The following is a 14,333-nucleotide window of genomic DNA, read 5'->3' as shown; positions in this document are numbered from 1 at the left end:
ACCAAACTGATGCTGCACAACCTTTCGTTCCAAGACTCGGATATCCCCAATATTCTCAACACTTGCAATAAACTCAAGCTCCTTTCCTTGAGATCATGTCAAATGGGCCAGGACCCTGTTCTCAAGATAGATGCTCCATGCTCGGAGCTCATAGGACTTGAACTTATCTCGTTTGGGTGTGTACAAGTTGAACTAATCTCTGCCCCTAAACTCCTGGAATTGATCTATGATAGCTGGCGCGGTGGAAACCACCCAGTGTCTTTTGGATATGTTCCTCAGCTTGTTAAAGTTTGCTTCGCTTCTCCTGCCCTATCTTGGCAGACGCCATTCACATTGAGTGAGTGCTTATCTGATAACAAAAACCTGTCGATTCTGCATCTAAATTTTCGCACTCAAATGGTAAGTTACAGTTTCCCGGACTCCCTGTTAACATCATGACATATTCTTCGTATTTCCATACTTCGTTCTGCTGCAGATTTGGATTAAACCTGAAGATCCTCGAAAGCTCACTCCTATATTCAGCAAACTGAGAGATGCGCATCTTTACAATATCTTTGGAGAGTGTGATCTGAATTGGACCATGTTTATCCTCGAAGGTGCACCTTCCTTGGAGAACTTTTATGTAAGTCCGTTACTCCTCTTCTTCCAGTTAACCCACATCTCGGTCTGGATATAATTTGTTTGTACGATATGTTTCCATCAGCAATAAAAAACTCGACATGTCTGTTTGAGTGTGCAAAATCAAAATTTAAAATACCCAATAACTCTATCCTGTCACATGCTGACCATTTTGAGATGCACGAATAAGGATATCTCATGAATTGTACAGTAATGATGTACAATCTTGCTTGGATGCTGCATAGCATTTTTCACAGAAAATATCCATGCACGATGCATAATTTTTCCTGTGAGGTCTAATCTCACATGTTGGATTCCTCCAAGTTGCAACACACGAGCTCTTTTACTAAAACGTTAGCTTTTATTAAGAATAAAGAAATTCTCATGTTTAACCATATTATCAATGTTTATTAAAATTTAATAAAAAATAATGCATAATTACACATGAATCAGGTTATGTCCATCTTTTCGTCCGATGCAACGCACGGGCATTTGTACTAGTACTACTAATAAACAAGCCAACAATTTTTTTCTTACGAACATCCCATAAAATGTACACGAAAATATATCACCATCAGATCAACCCATTGGATTAAATCTAACCGTCTAGATTACACTAATCCTAACTCAAATGTGTGTGTAGCAATTACCTTGAACGGACGATACCCTGCCTGCACAGGAAAGCCTTTCCGCCGCAAAACGATCCCGGCTCCACCAGATAGCCTCTTGAAAACGGGAGCCTTCTTCTCATTCATTTAACTGCATGCAGCTAACAGCTTTGGGCTGAGGATCTGGTGCCATGAGAAGTGCGTATGCGTAATTTTAGCGCAGGATAATTAATGCTCACCTAGGTCGCGATGGATTTGCCCTCCCAACAAACATACACAGCCGGAGGAAGTAATCATCTCCCCCGCTAAGCGCTCCAGGAGCTCGGCCCGCACCCCGACCAGGAGATCATCAATTCCTCTTGCGCCCTCATCGCGATCGTTGACGATGTCGGCGATGCGGGCGTGCAGCTCAAGAAGACCCACAACCCTTGCGGGCGGACTTCAGTCGCCCTCCTCGCCTCGGCCGCACCTCACCTCACTATCGCACACACCACCTCGCCTGACTCACCTCGCCGTTGCAGATTCAGCCAGCCCAACCAGATGTCCTCGATCGCTGCCGAGTGCTGCACCACCTCATCTCGACGGATCAGGTCATCGCCGGCGCGAGGATCGCGGGACCTGTCGTAGGGGACGTGGACGCACACACAACAGCCCACGACAAACGAGGTTCCGTGTAAGCTCGTAGCGTGGTGGCGCGCAGCCCTCTGCCACCCACTTACTACATGTCACTCATCGGTGCTTCTCCTAAGGGTCTTCCAACTTAATTTCAAAACGCTGCACAATTTCTATGTCAACAAACACGAGCAAGAAGTGCATGGATTTCCCCATTGTCTCTTCCTGAGTACTATTTCTATATTAATAAAAAGATAACCATTTTCTTTCTCTTTTTTGTTCTTGCGGGACATGTTGTCTATATCCTAGGACGATCTTATATAAGGTACTACTATGCATCACTGTAGATTATTTATGACTTCAAATTTTATTGGTTCACTGCAAACACATTTCACTGAAAGCAAGATCAGCTTTGTCACATGCATGCTTTCAGTATTAGTGGAAATTAAAAATTTAAGGATATCTAGAGGTGAGATAAGATAGCATGATCTTTTGTTTCCTAAACCATCCATAGAAGAAACAGTAAAGTGTGTAAGGGATATATAGTACTAAGCACACTTTTACAGTTTTTTGCTATATTCAAATCAAAGACTCTATATCTATAAATCAATTCAAAATTCTGTGAGATAATATAATATATTTTCCGATGATTCTGATGTTTCGCTATTAATAAGTAACCAATTGTTGATGCTATGTTCATTCAGTATAAATTCAAAATTCAGTGAGATAATATGTCATATTTGTGCATGATTCTGATATTTTATCTTTTATAAGATCAAATTGGGGTGATAGATGCACATTGTTGGAATTTCGTTTTTATGGCATGAACCTGTCAATTTGTCGATGATTTCTTATGCTCATGTTGCACAATAGTTCTTCATAGCTATAAAATAATAAAATACCTCTAGCTCTTCGGGTATGAACTATTTGTAGTTCACATCGTTTTTTCTTGATTGTGTTCGGCAAAGATTTATTTATCCATAGTTTTTTAGTGAATTATTGGAATAAATTGATGATCAACCTTATGGATGGTTTCCTCCAATTTTCGCACTCAAATGGTAAGTTACAGTCCCTCTTCCTCTACATCATGTTTGTTTGTTTCAACATGTCCCGGACTCCCTGTTAACATCATGACACATTCTTCGTATTTCCATACTTCGTTCTGCTGCAGATTTGGATTGAACCTGAAGATCCTCGAAAACTCACTCCTATATTCAGCAAACTGAGAGATGCATATGTTTACAATATCTTTGCAGAGTGCGATCTGAATTGGACCATGTTTATCCTCGAAGGTGCACCTTCCTTGGAGAACTTTTATGTAAGTCCGTTACTTCTCTTCTTCCAGTTAACCCACATCTTGGCGTGGAAATTTCGACATGTCTGTTTAATTAAGTGTGTAACATCAAAATTTAAAATACCCAATAACTCTATCCTGTCACATGCTGACCATTTTGAGATGCACGAATAAGGAGATCTCATGAATTATACAGTAATGATGCACAATCTTGCTTGGATGCTGCACAGCTTTTTTTCACAGATAATATTCATGCACGATGCATAATTTTTCCTGTGAGGTCTAATCTCACATGTTGGATTCCTCCAAGTCGCTAGGGAATCCTCAAAAATCATTCATTTGTTCCAGGCAGCTATATAGGCCATTCCAAAAACTAGTTCGAAAGTGGGTGTTAGCTTTATAGCAATCATTCGTTACTTGGATGTGTTGACTCTTCCTATTGCTGTTATTATTTGTCTTGTAGATAATAATATCGAAATCAATGCCAACGTCTAATGTGATGTGCTGTTTATTTGTGGTCCTTGAAGCTATCTCGGCGTTCATGTGAACTCAGTAAGACCGAGGATAGTGCTGAGAAGACCAATGTGTCGTGGGAACCATCCGAGGATTCAAGGCACTTGAACTTGAAGTTGCTCGTGATGAGAGGTTTTAAGGAAGAGGACAAGGTGATGAATTATATAAGACTTGTCATGGTACGGGCTGTCGTCTTGAGGAGAATCGAGTTGTGTGATGAAGACCCGTGTAGTGGGTGTAGTGCCATGAATCATGAGCCTGCAAGTTTTCTGGTGGATGAAGCTAGCAAGAAACAGATTAGGGAGCAACTCATCCATGGATCCTTCTCAACTGCGGAGATAATAATTGGATGATGGACATAGTTGAAGAATAATGAAGAGACAATAACGATGTATAATGTCTTTTTTTAGGGTAATGATGAATAATGTCATTGAGTAGTAGTCCCTCTGTAAAGAAATATAAGACCGTTTATAGACCAATAAAGTAGTTATCTAAACACTCTTAAATTTTCTTTACGGAGGGAGTAGTCTCATATAAGAATAGAAGACTGGTTAGCTATGCGGGACTCGGCAGCAAGCAACATTGAAAAAAGCTTACCAAGACCGATCGGCTGATCGTTGGCAGTGCGGGTGGAGATTGCCGACACGAAACCGTTGTAATCGGATTCGTGAAGGAGACCTTGCAGGATATGGGGGACCACATCGTCCTCGTCCAGAGGCTTGCCGACGGCGGCCAGCTCGTCGACGATGCTCACCATCTTGCTGTAGTACACCGCCGAGGACATGTCTCCCTTGCGCGTATGCTCGATGGCGGAGCGAAGCGGGATCACCCTTGCCCTCGACTATGAGGCAAAACTTTGCAGCAGGGTTTTCCAGATGCCGGCGGCTGTGGTGAAGGAGCTAACCTGCAGCAACACTTTGCGAGACAGCGATGCGATCAGAAAGGCAAGAACATGCTGATCCTGCGTGACCCATACAACATGTGTTGGGTTTGGCGTCTTCGTGACCTCTTTCTTCCCGGAGACCTCCTTCTCCGAGAGGATCACAACTGGCAGTTCCGTGGGTGAGCCATCCAAGTAGCCCATCGTACCCGCCGCTTTCACATGCGGCAGAACCTGTGCCCTCCAAACCAGGAGGTTCTCCCGCATAAAATTTTTAAAGGTAGTGTGACCGAGGGAAGCAAGGGAGGGCGCAGCCAGAAGATCTCGACATAGCTAGATACGATAGGAAGAGCTGACTCTGTATACCATGTGAAAACTGGGTTAACCGTCGGAAAGGATCAATCAACTTAGCTATATGGAGTGGGAAAGAGCTGACATGGCTCTGAATACCATGGGAGTATAAGGAAGGGATCAGACGGCCAGGAGCTGTGCATCTAACGGCCATCATGCCGGCTGTTGTTTTGGCATACGACGTGCGCCCGATGAGATCTGTTTTTCTTAAGAAAGAATTGGGATCTGTTGGTTATTAGGTAATCTGATCTTTTCCTGTTTCGAGAGTTGCAATCCGAAACAAACTAGTAGTAGTACTCCCTTCGGTGTTTTTTAGTCTGCATATAAGTTTTGTCTGAAGTCAAAGTATCTCTACTTTGATCAAATTTATAGAAAAAGTTATGAACATTCACCATGCCAAATCAATATTGTTAGATTCTCTATGAAATGTAGTTTCATAATGTATATATTTAATATTATAGATATTGATATTTTTTAATATAAATTTGGTCAAACTTTGTAAAGTTTGGCTTGACCAAAATCTAATACGTTGGAGTAAAAAGGACCGGAGGGAGTACTTATATAGGGATCTTGTAGAGCTTGTAGTAAGTAGAGATGGACTCGGTTAATTAGCGGCGGTGCCCGCGATTGTCCATATATATGGATTATTCGTCGTGCACCCATTTAGCGGCAATGAGTTAAGTTGATGATTGATTGATAACCAGCTGCTAGCGATGTCGTGTGGATTCGGCGGCCGGCAGGATGGACGTGAACTGGGCTGCCCTGCCCACCGATCTCCTGAGCTGCGTGGGCGCGCTCCTCGCCGTCCTGCCCGCATATGCTTCCGCGCCGTCTGCCGCACCTGGAGGGAAGCCATCCCGGAAGAGCAAGCCCGCGCGATGCCGGCGCCGTGGGTCATCGTACCCCGCGTCGACGGCTGCACCGACTCCTTCCTCGTACTCTCCGCGCCCACCATGAACTCCTTCCGGTGGACGCCCCCGGACGGTGCGCGCGCCCGCTGCGTCGGCTCCAACGGCTCCTGGCTCGCCATCGTCACCGTCGTCGACGTCCGGAGCCTCGCCATCTCGCTCGTCAACCCGCTCACCGACGCGCGCGTCGAGCTCCCGCTCATCACCGGCTGGCGATGGGCGTTGGATACCGAGCACGATCTCGAGTTCGAGCTCGACGTCGTTGTCCGGAAGGTGGCCTTCTCCCCGAGCCCCAGCGCGCACGACTACGCCGCTGCCTACGTGTCTCCCTGCAGCCAAGCTGTGTTTTGCACCAGGGCCGGCACCCACCGCTGGCTTCCGCTCCCGGAGCTTGTCGGCGGTGACCGCGAGCACGAGGGCGTCAGGCGGGAGCTGGACGTGGCGTACCACGACGGCAAGTTCTACTACATCGCCACCAGCGGCCAGGTGTGGGTGGTCGACATGGCCGCCGCGCCGCCTCCCTCTCCCGTGCCGCTCCACGTCTTGTCGCCACCCTTGGACGGCTTGCTCACGTGCCGCGGATACCACCTGGCTTTCTCTTCTACGCCGATGGCGCGCTGCATGTGGTGTGGAGCCGGAGCGAGGGCAATGGATACCCGCCGAGCTGGAACCTCTGGGACATGGCCGTGACACGCTACGGCCTCGACGCGTCTGGCAAGGAGGGGTTTAGCGCTCCGGGGAGCATCGTCGGCCGCCGCGCCTTCCTCATCGGAGATCGCAACCAGTCCATGTCGGTCCCCGTTGACAACAATTCCTGGCTCAGGCCCAACTCAATCTACTTCGCCAACATCCCGCTCTGCGTGAGCTTTTCGCCATTGAATGCCCTGGCCGTCGAGGCTTGCGGGCCTTCGACGTGGTCACCGGCAAGATCACTTGGGTGCACGCACCAACCGGCATGGACGTCGAGAGGCCGTTGAAATCGGAATGGATGGCTCGGCCGCGCGAGATGTTTGATAATAAACACTTGGGATCCGAATTGGACGTGGACTGGGCAAAATCCCTTTGGTTCATGCCCTGCTTGACACAACCGCCCAAATAAAAAGTGTGGTGAGTGGTTTTTTGTATACTCTGATGAAATACCGTGCATGCATTCACCGTCCGTCCTTTTTTGAGGTTCATGCCATGTTTTATGATATTTAGTCTCGCAAATTTCTTGTGTTTCAAAATATTACTTCCTCCGTCCACTGATGGAAAAAGGGCCTTTGGTCGCGGTTCGCAACTGCCATTAGTCGCGGTTGCGTAACCGCGACCAAATAGGCGCGACTAAAGGCCCCCCCTTTAGTCGCGGTTGCTTAAGAACCGCAACTAAAGGCCCGTCCACGTGGGCGCCAGGCGGCCGTCGGGGCGGAGGACCTTTAGTCGCGGTTTTTCTGGCCAACCGCGACTAAAGGCCGCCACAGGGTTTAGCCCCCCCCCCCCTAAACCTGTTTTCTGTTTAATTTGTATTGTTTTATTTCTTTTGTGCTTTATTTTAATTTTGAAGGAGTTTCACATATTCTACGGTACTACATACATGCATATGAATGTACAATTTCAAACAAATTTGAAATTAGAACCAAAAAGAATTCAAGAGGAATATACAATATATATTCAATATCATCGGATGACCATATACAATTTTGAACAAGTTTCCATACATAATTTAATGCATATAAAGTTCTACGTCCTCGTAATGGTGTTCTCCTTTACGATGGAGGACTTCCCTCCTGAACCATCCAGCTAGTTCCTCTTGAAGTGGTTGGAAGCGAGCTTCTGGACTAAGCATCACCCGGAGGTTATTCCGCTGAGCATTGGTATCACTCGGAACCCGCTCAGAGGTGTATCTCCGGATCATCTCACAGACATAGTATCCACATAGATTGGTCCCCGCTGGCTGAATATCCCCACCATTTTTAGCCTTTGACCTTTTGAATTCTAGCTCTTTTTTGAATTCACCGACCTTTGTATCTACGAACCGTCTCCAAACCCTACGAGGCAAAGAAAATTAAATGAACAAGAGAGTTATTAGTTACTTGATATTAGGAAATGAACGAAATAGGCCGATCGATATAGAGCGCAAATGAATGAAAATAATTACTTCTGCAGCATTCTTCTCATGCCGCCCCAAAGCTTTGGATCCATATTCAGAGAGTCGTGGACGAGACATTCTGAGGTGTCAACTTTAATTACTAGCAGAATCCAATGGAACCTGCGGACACGATACATGCACAGTACGTCATGCATAACTCATCGATTAGCCGGCCACATACCATGCATGGAGTAAACAAAAGAGAATGTGCTCAAGACAGAAACACTCACCCAAAATGGTAAGGAAATAGAATATCACTTTTGAGTTCCTGCTTTGTAAGAAACTGCCACAGGTCTGCCTCCATGTCGGCGGGGTGATGCTCCAACACATATCCATTAACGATGTGTGGGTCAATGAACCCAACATCATGGATGTTCCTTACTCTGCATTCCTTAATCTTCATTCTGCATGTATAATAGCAGACACAACAATATAGTTACGACATATATATAGTGCAGGCAATATGAACGAGATGGGGTATAAATAAATCACTTACAGAACGTAGCAACTGATGATAGATTTGTCGAGCTCGCCGCAGATTGAAAAGCTGGAACAATTCACTCAGATGAATTTGTACATAGTAATGTTTGAAGTGATGCTCATATCTAACTTCCGCATAAATATAATCTTTGGCGTTTTTATTTTTTATGTAACCCTTGTACCATTTCAGCAGACCTTTCATTTGTGGAGGTAGATCCTCTTCCTGCGCAGGCTCGATGAGAGGCCCATTCTTCACATATGTAATTACTACCTCCTTCACTGGCGCCTCATCAAGGCCTAACATTTCACGAAGAGTAATACCTAAGTTGGCCGTTTGTTCTCTGGCACTCGTTACAGTCAATCCATGTGCTGCCGCAGCTGCTATGATATCGGGGTCATCCGGACCGGCGGCTTTCACTATAAGCGGGGCAATCGATTGTTTACTTTGTTCCCCGAGCTGGGCAACTCGTTTCCCGCTTTTTTTACTTTCTAATTCCGTTTTCTCGGCCTCCTCCAAGGCTTTGTTCTCCTGGTTCTCCGCCCGCTCTTTCTTCTCCTTCAACATGAATGCCTGCCTACGAAGTTCACGTGCATAGTCGTCAGGCAGATTCTTCGCGGCTTGGGACGGTGTGCTCAAAAATGACTTAGCCCACTTCTTTTGCTCATCAGAAAATACTGGCTTGGGCTCGGGCTCTCTTTTCTTCTTGCAGTCCGCCTTCCATTTCTCATGAAGCAATCTTTTTTTGTTCTCTTATCGACAAAAGTGAAACCAGCAATTCGTGCCTTCTTTGGCTCATTCCACTCCTGGACGGTGATCGAGACGTTGTCTCTAACAACGGCTCCGCATTGGCTGACAAACTTGGTGGCGTTCTTGCGGGGCTCCAGCGGCCTGCCGGTTGCACTATCGACAACCTCGATGGTGCATGTTTCTCCTTGTTTCATCGTCTTGGTTGCGCCACGCTTTGACGACGTACTCGATTGTTTCGACGATCCGGCCGAGGGCTAAAATAAGAAAGAGAGTAGCGCGCGTTAGTACACACATATTTATTCAAATCAGTTAGTTTGTATCACCAGAGGCTCAATGTATATATACCTCGGCGCCGGAGGTGGTTGCTACTTCCATTTGAAGATCGTCGTTTATCGACGTTTGTTCGGCATCATCTTGCCGACGGCGCCCTTCATCTTCACCGTCAAGGTTCAGATAAGAAGAGATATCATCTTCTTCTTCTCCGGTCGGCACATATAGAATATCGCCGTTTATGATGCCGAACATATGTGCTTCACCGTCCGGATCATAGTTGTCCATAATCGGGTCAGCTCTATCGTCCGCCATTATGTCAGTCCTGAAAACATGTAGTAAAAACAAATTAATTAAGTGAAGAAGGGGGACGGTGGCGGTGGCGGTGGCGAAAGGGCGGTGGCAAAAGGAGGGGGCGAGGAAGGGGTGGGAGAGGGTGTCGCGGTAGAGCGCGAGACGGGGCGGCAGACGACGGCGTCACGGAGAGGGAGTTATTTTACCGTTTTTGTTAAACTAATTCTTACCCTAAGTTATTTTACCGTTTTTGTTAAACTAAGTCATTTTTTATGTAAATTCAAATGATTATACGTTTTAGACCATACTTTTTTTCTCATCACTGCCGTGTGTACTAACCACACGAGTATGAGACCCGGGACTGTGCAGGTGCATCGAGAAATCATAGGGCTCGACAATATGTTTTCTCTTCGTGGGATGCTAGCGGTCGCATCAACTGAGCGTTTTCTTCCCGACGTCTTCTATTCTCAAGATGAAGTGATGACCTCCCTTTCTTTATTTCTTTTTCTTTGTTCTTGCATAGTGCTTTCCCTCTTTTGCTAACAGGTGGTTTCTCAGATGTGTCAAAACTCAGTGAGTCTGAAGCATGCAGAGAACACGGCATATAAATTGGTGGTAGTGCAGTGTATGGTTGTTGAGGACATTCATTAAAACAAACATGGATTGTGTGAAAGTCTTTAAGGAAGTTTATGTTATTGGAGTTATTGTCCCGATAAAAAAATAAACATCAATGAAAAAACTATACCATATGGGATTTATTCCTACAACTTAAACAATCCATGTCAAGAAAATTTATACTCCATCCATTCCATAATGTAGTATGTATAGATTTTTTTCAAAAGTCAAAAATCACAAACTTTGACCTTGTTTACACACAAATTATGTCCATTAACTTACGAAATGCATGTCATTGGATACACCATCAGTTATATTTTTGTATTGTATATGTTTGGAATTGTATATACAAAGTTTATACTCTGTAAACTCTGTAGAAATTTGCGGCGTTAAGCGGGCGAGCGAGGCGGCGAGGGCGGGCGAGCGAGGCGGCAGTACCGAGGCCGGCCGGCGTCGTTGAGGGCGGGCGAGCGAGGCGGCGCGCGCGCGGTGGGCGAGGGCGACGGCGGGCGGCGTCGAGGGCGAGGGCGACGGCGGCAGGCCTTCGGCGCGCGCGGCAGAGAATCGGAGAAGACGAGAATCGGAGAAGACGGCGGCAGGCCCTTGTATTTATAGCCCGCCCCCTTTAGTCGCGGTTGGGGAGGCGACCCGCGACTAAAGGTAAACTTTAGGCGCGGTTGGCAAAACCAACCGCGACTAAAGGGTTTTTTCGTTCCCGCGCGCAACGACCTTTAGTCGCGGTTGGTCTGGCCAACCGCGACTAAAGGTATTTTTCAAAATACTTTTCTTTTTCAATATCTTAAAAATACAAATAATATATCAAAAAATTCAGAAAAATAAAACTAATTCAATTCAATATGTTAAAAACACAAAAATTATATCAAAAAATTAAGAAAAATAAAACTAATTCAATTCAAAATGTTAAAAATACAAATAATATATCAAAAAATTAAGAAAAATAAAACTAATTCAATTCAAAATGCACCAACCAGCCGGGACTAAAGGTTAGATGACCAGCTCTGGATTCCTCTTCTTCCCGCCATTTCTTCCCTGTCTTCCCGCCTCTTTCTTCCCGCCTCCTGTCTTCCCGCTCCCATTTTTCCCGCCATTTCTCACTACATATATGTAGCCCGGCTTGGCCAGCATTATCACATCTCTACAATCTCTCATCACTCTCTCATGGCTTCCACCGCACCCACTCTAACCTACCAGCAGGTGGAGGAGCTTTGCGCCTCGAACTACCCTTGTCCACCGGGCTACCGCGTCCCCACCGGCTGGAGCCTAAGCGCCGGCGGCGTGCCGGTCCCTCCCGTCCCTCAGGGTACTGCGCGCCGGGCGGCCATCACGAACCACTACTACCTCGACCTCACGCCGGAGCAGCGGATGAATCCCCGCTGGCATCCCGATAACCAGCATACTTGGGACGCCTTCTTCATCAATCGGCGTGAGAGGGCGCTCGCCAGGTATGTGGAGGACGGTCTGCCTCCTGGGAACTTCCACGAGGCCGGCCGTCGGCTATGGTGGTACGGCCGGACTCTGCAGAGCGTCATGGACTACATCACGGCCGGCGATATCCCCCGCCTGCGCTACCCTCAGTTCGAGCCACGAGCGCCGCCCGACGACAGCGACGACAGCAGCGACGACGACGGCGGCAACTTAGAAGGCGACGACTACCAGTACAACGACGACGGCGGCTATGAAGACTACGAGTATGCATATTATACGCCTAGGCAGGAGTATGACTAAATCACTCCAAATTTCATGTATCATCAGTGGTATCTCGAATCATTCGAAAATGGACACCAAACACATCACGGGTAATATAATTCACATGATCCATTCAACAAAGTTTGGTACAATAAATTATTACACATCATTTCTTCCCTTGTGTCCCTGCTTGCTTACGATTGTGCCGTATCCATGGAGCATCCTCATCATTTAACTTAATGCTTGGGTCGGTGTTCACTTTGAAGGGCGGAATTTCAGCAAACATATTATAATCTTCTGACATGTCTGTCTTGTCCTCCACTCCCACGATGTTTCTTTTCCCTGAAAGAACAATGTGGCGCTTTGGATCATCGCATGATGTACTGATCGTTTTCTTATCTTTCCGTTTCCTCGGTTTGCTACTCATGTCCTTCACATAGAAAACCTGAGCGACATCTTTCGCTAGGACGAATGGTTCGTCAAGGTAACCAAGATTGTTGAAATCCACCATTGTCATTCCGTATTGCTGGTCCACCTTTACCCCACCTCCTGTTAGCTTGAACCATTTGCACCGGAACAAAGGGACCTTAAAGGAGGGTCCATAGTCAAGTTCCCATATCTCCTCTATGTAACCATAATATGTGACCTCTTGCCCATTCTCGGTTGCTGCATCAAAGCGGACACCACTGTTTTGGTTGGTGCTCTTTTTATCTTGGGCGATCGTGTAAAATGTATTCCCATTTATCTCGTACCCTTGGAAAGTCGTTATAGTCGAAGATGGTGTCTTGGCCAACATGTACAGCTGATCTACAACATCATTGTCATTCATTAAATGTTTTCTCAACCAACTGCCGAAAGTCTCCATGTGGACCTTCCTAATCCAGGATTCAAGCTTCCCCGGGTTGTCCGAGCGTAAAATATTCTTGTGTTTCTCAAAGTACGGAGCCACCAAGCTGGAATTGGTCAGTATAGTGTGGTGTGCTTCAGTCAGAGAATGGCCGTCCATACATATCGTTGATTTTCTTCCGATCGTGCCTTTTCCACTTAGTCTCCCCTCGTGCCGCGATCGAGGAAGACTAATCGGCTTAAGGTCAGGAACAAAGTCAACACAAAACTCAATTACCTCCTCATTTCCATAGCCCTTGGCGATGCTTCCTTCTGGCCTAGCACGGTTACGAACATATTTCTTTAATACTCCCATGAACCTCTCGAAGGGGAACATATTGTGTAGAAATACAGGACCGAGAACGAAAATCTCTTCGACTAGGTGAACCAGGAGGTGCGTCATAATATTGAAGAAGGATGGCGGGAACACCAACTCGAAACTGACAAGACATTGGATCACATCGTTCTGTAACCGTGGTAGAACTTCTGGATTGATTACCTTCTGAGAGATTGCATTGAGGAATGCACATAGCTTCACAATGGCTACTCGAACATTTTGCGGCAGGAGCCCCCTCAAAGCAATCGAAAGCAATTGCGTCATAATCACGTGGCAGTCGTGAGACTTCAGGTTTTGGAACTTTTTCTCCGCCATGTTTATTATTCCCTTTATATTGGACGAGAATCCAGACGGGACCTTCATACTGCTCAGGCATTCAAAAAAGATGACCTTCTCTTCTTTGGTCAGAGCGTAGCTGGCACGACCTTGAAACCATTCCGGATGCCGGTCATCAGGGTCTTTCAAACGTTGCTGGTCCTGCCGTGCTTCCTTTGTATCATTTGTCTTCCCATACACGCCCAAGAAGCTTAGGAGGTTCACGCAAATATTCTTCGTAACGTGCATCACGTCGATTGCAGAGCGGACTTCTAGGACTTTCCAATATTCTAGCTCCCAGAATATAGATTTCTTCTTCCACATGGCTGCGTGCCCGTCAGCTCCCTTCGGAACTGATTGTCCGCCAGGACCCTTTCCAAAGATGACTTTCAAATCCTTGACCATATCAAATACCTCAGCACCAGTGCGTTCCGCAGGCTTCGGCCGGTGATCTGCCTTGCCGTTGTAATGCTTGCCTTTCTTTCTTACTGGATGAATTTTCGGAAGAAATCGACGATGCCCAAGGTACACGTTCTTCTTACAATTTGGCAAATGTACACTATCAGTCTCATGTAAGCAGTGCGTGCATGCATTGTATCCCTTATTTGACAGTCCCGAAAGGTTACTAAGAGCAGGCCAATCGTTGATGGTTACGAAAAGCAACGCTCGTAGGTCAAATTCCTCTTCTTTGTGCTCATCCCACACACGGACACCAGGTCTGCCCCACAGCTGTAAAAGTTCATCAACTAATGGCCTTAGGTACACATCGA

The sequence above is a fragment of the Hordeum vulgare genome, chromosome 3H (genome assembly GCF_904849725.1).
Source record: "Hordeum vulgare subsp. vulgare chromosome 3H, MorexV3_pseudomolecules_assembly, whole genome shotgun sequence".
NCBI lineage: Eukaryota > Viridiplantae > Streptophyta > Magnoliopsida > Poales > Poaceae > Hordeum > Hordeum vulgare.
Note: the sequence above shows the minus strand (reverse complement) of the source record.